The sequence below is a fragment of the Mauremys mutica genome, chromosome 14 (genome assembly GCF_020497125.1).
Source record: "Mauremys mutica isolate MM-2020 ecotype Southern chromosome 14, ASM2049712v1, whole genome shotgun sequence".
Lineage (NCBI taxonomy): Eukaryota > Metazoa > Chordata > Testudines > Geoemydidae > Mauremys > Mauremys mutica.
Genome location: NC_059085.1, coordinates 19,651,113 through 19,656,423, shown reverse-complemented (window position 1 = coordinate 19,656,423; position 5,311 = coordinate 19,651,113).

The window sequence follows — 5,311 nt, the reverse complement described above, 5'->3', positions numbered from 1 at the left end:
AATGTTTGACATATGTTGCTATGTTAGTACCATTTATTGATGCTATTCTTTTTTAAAAAGAGAATCTAACTCTATGGTATACTCAAGGTCCACTGGCATTCAGTTGCTTAAACGTAGTTCCGGTAGGCAGGGCCAGCTTTAGGGGCATGCGACCCAGGTGACTGCCTGGGGTGCCAGGCTTGGGGGGCACTGGTCGCAGGGGGGCTGTTTTTGCTGTTGGCGACAAAAGGGAAAATAGACTGTTTGAAGTAACATGTTTCAGGTATTCCATATTTGTTTATATATGGCATGAATAAATACAGATTTACAGATCCTAGCGTGCCAATTTATCATCCTATATGACAGGGATAAGTCATGTATGCAAATTGTGCATCAAAGTTGTGAAATGGGCTACAAAAGCAATAAAAATAAGGTATTCAAATGTTTAACAAATAGAAGGGGGGGGCACCGAAAACGCACCTCGCCTGGGGTGCCATTTGGTGAAGGGCTGACCCTGCTGGCAGGGTAGACACTGTAACCAAAGTTTTCATTCCCTTCCTCTTGGAGCAAGAAGACAGATTATAAATACACACCAAGGAAAATCAGTTTTATTCTGATTTACTATCTGTGCGTGTTCCTGGCACTCCATATCTGATGAAGAGTTTTCGAAAAATAGCAAAAGCCACCCTGCTAGCAGCAAACAAAAAAGACACTGTAAAGAAATTGTTCAGTTAATCTGCAAGTTCTAACATATATACAAGAGAGAGGAAATGTGCTATTTACATGGCGTCAAGAGAGACTAATAATATGTATGTGGTGACAAAGCTAGACAATGTTCTAGCAAAGGAAAATGAATCTACACATCTCTTCTTGTGACATTCTTCTCAGTTCCACAGTAGTATGGGAAATCAATAATAAATGTTAATGTTGAACCTCTCTCTTCCCTAGCCTTGGATTCATTATGTCCTCAGAAGGACAACACTGAAGAGTTAATTTCTTAGCTCCTTAAAAATAATAATTCTGAGGAAAAATTCAAAACACGAGGGTCACAAATCATTACCTGAATCAATTTTGCCTCCCCCAGCCTGCAACATCTTCCTGCCATGGGCCATAGGTACTGTTGACCCCATCTTGTCAATGCTTAGATAACTGGGGTGATCAGCATCTTATATCTAGTGAGATGCTGAGCCTCACCAGCATTGCCTATGCACAGATTTGAGGATGCTCAGCATCTTTCAGTATTGTACCTTGTATCCTATAAAGATGCTGGATTCTTTTCTAGCCAGGGAAATGTCATTTTCTCCCCAAATATGGTTATAAAATATGCCTGCTTCATATTGTATTTTAATAAAAGTTTTGAAGAGTCTAAGCTTAAAGGTTCAAAAGTGACTAGAGATTTTTGGGTCCCTCAATATTTTGGTCCCCAACTTGGGATATCTTAAAGGTGCCTGATTTTCGAAGGGCAGGTGATCAGCTCTTTCTGAAAAATCAGGCCTTTTAAAAATACCACAAATTGGACACACAAAAATGAAGGCATTTAAAATCACTAGTCATATTTGAGAAAATTAGGGTGCTATGTTTAATTAATGGTCTGATGGCTTTGGTGCCCAGCTGAGAGTCAGAAAGCCTGTGTTCTAATCCTGGCTCTGTGTGACTGTAGCCAAGTCAATCAAATGTTCTGTACCTCATTTTCTTCATCTGTAAAACGGAGCTAATAACGCATACTTATACTGATAGACATTTTGAGATCTACAGATGAAAAATGCAACATAAGTGCTAAGTATTAGTGTTCGTGGATTGATTCTGCATTTCCTGGAGCACATAAGAGTCATAAGAATGAAGCAAATATCTGTTTTTCAAATGATTTGTGCTTTCCCAGACATTCCCCCACAGAATATGTACGATAGTTGAAAAGTTCAGGCAAGTGCTCTCATGGCACAAAACAAGATGTGGGTTGTTTTTAAGTTGGCAACAAAATGCTTACATAAGTTTGGTTTGAAATAGGCAAAGATTTTAACATGTCCATGGGGAAAGTAATATTTTTTCTTTAAGGGAAAAAGAGCAAACTAGAAGTTCCCCTGGTCTTGGCAAATCATGAGGCGTTTTTCATTTTGTAACATCAAAGCCGGCTCCTCTTCTTTGATGTCTTCGCATGCTGTTTAAGGTAAAGCATGAATGAAGAAATGTCAATCTGCAAGGTGTCCATGTAGTTTATGCTGAGCACTGAAGAGGACTTGTAGATAAAAGGCGAACACAAGGTTTGATAATGAATGTCCAACAAGGAGGTGTGCATATCTAAAAGGAAACACTCAGCTGGAGAACAGCTCTGCAAACCTTAAAACTCTACTTAGCCCAAGTTTAAGAGATTAGGAAAAAGTGTTGTGTGCGGTTTTTTGTGTTGTTTTTTGTTTTGTTTTGTTTGTACGTTTGTTATTTACACATGGAACCAAGGAAGAAATTTTGCAAAAACCCTTCTTTCTAAAGGAAATGAACGTCCTTTCAATGGTTTTATTTAGCAATCATAAATGTGTTTTCCACTGTAGTTAATGTGATGACAACCTATAATTTGATATGATGAATGGTACGTCCTGGGAAAAACAACACCAAGGAAAGTACAATATTGGGTATAATATATTTTGGAAATGAATAATAAATGTTTCTGGTGTCTGGGGTCTCATTACACAACCTTAAACTAAATGGCATGGTATGTCCAGTTAAACAGAAGAAAACACCAACTATTAAACACAATTTGTACTTACAGTTAACAGATTGTAATTGAGTAAATACTTGAAAGAGAATTGCCAACGGACCCTGAGCAGTTCTGGAATGAATGGGATGACACTCTGGGATTCAACCTCCCACTTCTTTCAAACATAAGACACCCATTTATGTCACTGGGAGCTTTGCCTGAGTAAGGATTAGGGGAGCTTTATTTTATGGCATGTATCGAATTAATATTTATTATTATTATTATTAGTGCTGATGAAAGATGCTAGAGTTATGAGCTCTGTAGATTCAATTCTTACTTATCTGCAGGATAAATACACCAAATTGCGCTAACTCAAAGTGTCTACTAAAGGAACCTCCTCCAGGGTTGGTTCCATTTCCATTCAGTCCTTGTCTTCTCTGCTAAGGGCAACGCTAGTGCTAGGTAGAACAGAGCACACTAGGGAATCTGTGCACCAGCCGTGTCTACATGGACCAATTAACGCACAACTTGTTTGTGCACTTCAGAAATGACACCGCTGTAGTGTGCATTACCTCACCATATAGATGAGCCCCAACACAGCCAGCAAAGGTACTAATTAGTGTGAAATGTGGAGACATTTTTCATGTGGATATCTGTCCATTAGGAGCTGGGCTAAGACCATCAACTCATTCCACAGGCCAGCACTATTCTTTGGGGTAGATTTGACCAGGCATCTCATAAAGGAAAGGCCCTACCATCAATTAGCCCAAGACATCCATCTCACTTGGTTTATTACATGCCGCTAAATTTAGTTTTACCCATTAGAAGTTGTTGAATTGTAAATCAGTAAATATAAAATACTCATTCCTTGTTAAAACACATGGCTTGTAGTGACAGTTATGAAATAGCCAGTTGGATTTGCATGGTCTAGCAGTCTGAGCAGAGTTCTAATCTTAGTTTTATCACTAATTCCTTCCATGGCTTTGGCCAAGTCACTTGATTTCTCTGCATCAGTTTTCTCTTCTGTAAATTGGAAATAATTAATTATTGTTTGTAAAGGGCTTTCAGGATGGAAAGTGTCAAGATGAAAGTGTAGTTATGGGTAGCTTGCTCAGTTTATAAAACAGATACTAGATAATAACAATTCAATACTTTCAGGAAATTGTTATGGAGACTTGGTCTGCTGAGCCATAGAAGAATGTGGGGCTATCATGCAGAAGAACATCGGTTCCTTATCATTTTTTATTCTTACATGAGTGCTGTATTCTATGAAAAGATAAAAATAAAACTAGAGTGGATGCCTCCATCCTGTCCAGAAAACTATTTATGATTTTGAGTGGCACATCTTGTATTTTATCTCTCGCTGTCTATCCCATTTTCACACAATAAATAAAGAGACAAAAAAATCTGGATAAAAGATGACCTTTCCTTTCATTCAGGTCTTGCAGTGAGATTCAGATAGACGTAGAGTTGAAGAGGGACAGACATGGAAGAGGTTACTGGAAAATAAAAAATTAACACCCAGAGATGTTACTTCCAATTAAGGTGGTGGTTCAAGGGGACACCAATGAATGAAGATCATTCTACAAATATTCACTTGGGCGGGGGAAAGAATCACAGAAATGTAGGGCTGGAAGGGACCTAGTGAAGTCATCAAGACCAGTCCCCTGAGCTGAGGCAGGTACGTAAACCTGGACCATCCCCTTTGAAGTGGATAAAAAAACAAATGCTAATTTACAGCCACATTAATCTGGCATGATTTTAAGACTCACCTGTAAAAAATAAATAAATAGTGGGGTGGAGCTGAACCACCCCATGAAGAATTCTAGGAGGCTTCTTGGTAGAGATCCTAGCATTCAGACAGAGCATGCCAGTTACACTACCTCTGCAAAGATGTCTCATACTTTCCTCATCTGCAGTCCCACCTCCTTCTTTGCCCCTTCTGGGGTATGATGCATCTTAGGGGTGCAGAGAAAAGGGAGCAGACCCTTGTGCCCTGGGAAGTACAGGAACTGCACTTGTGTTGGGCTACAGTGGGGCAAGGTGGATTCCTTACTCTTCCCACTCAAATTGCTGCTAGGATGCTGCCATCAAATCTTGTACTTCAAAGTCTAATTTGATTGCTGCAGGGATCAGGAAAGGTTTTATAGTGTTGTACTGGGTGTATTATGTCTTTTGCCCTCTTTTGAAGTGTCACAGATTGGAGTAGATGGATCCTGAAGAGGGGAATACCACATTTTATAGACCACTGAGCTAATTTGGTATGGCAAATCCTATGTTCTTCTGATCAGACCTTGGGAACCTAAATGGAAAATGTTTGTGGTTTCTTGCTGCAGAATTCTGTATTCAAGGCTTGGGCCTCAACTTGGAGAACAATTTGTTTGGACCTCTCTATGAAAATATTTTAAAATAATCTACTAGAACAAGGGGAGTAGTGGGGGCAAAAGACATATCTGGCTTCAAGACTAAGGCCTGGTCTACACTGGGAGGGGGTCGATGTAAGATACGCAACTTCCGCTATGAGAATAGCGTAGCTGAAGTCGACGTATCTTATTTCGACTTACCTCCCATCCTCACGGCGCAGGATCGACGGCCGCAGCTCCCCCGTTGACTCCACTTCCGCCTCTTGCCCTAGTGGAGTTC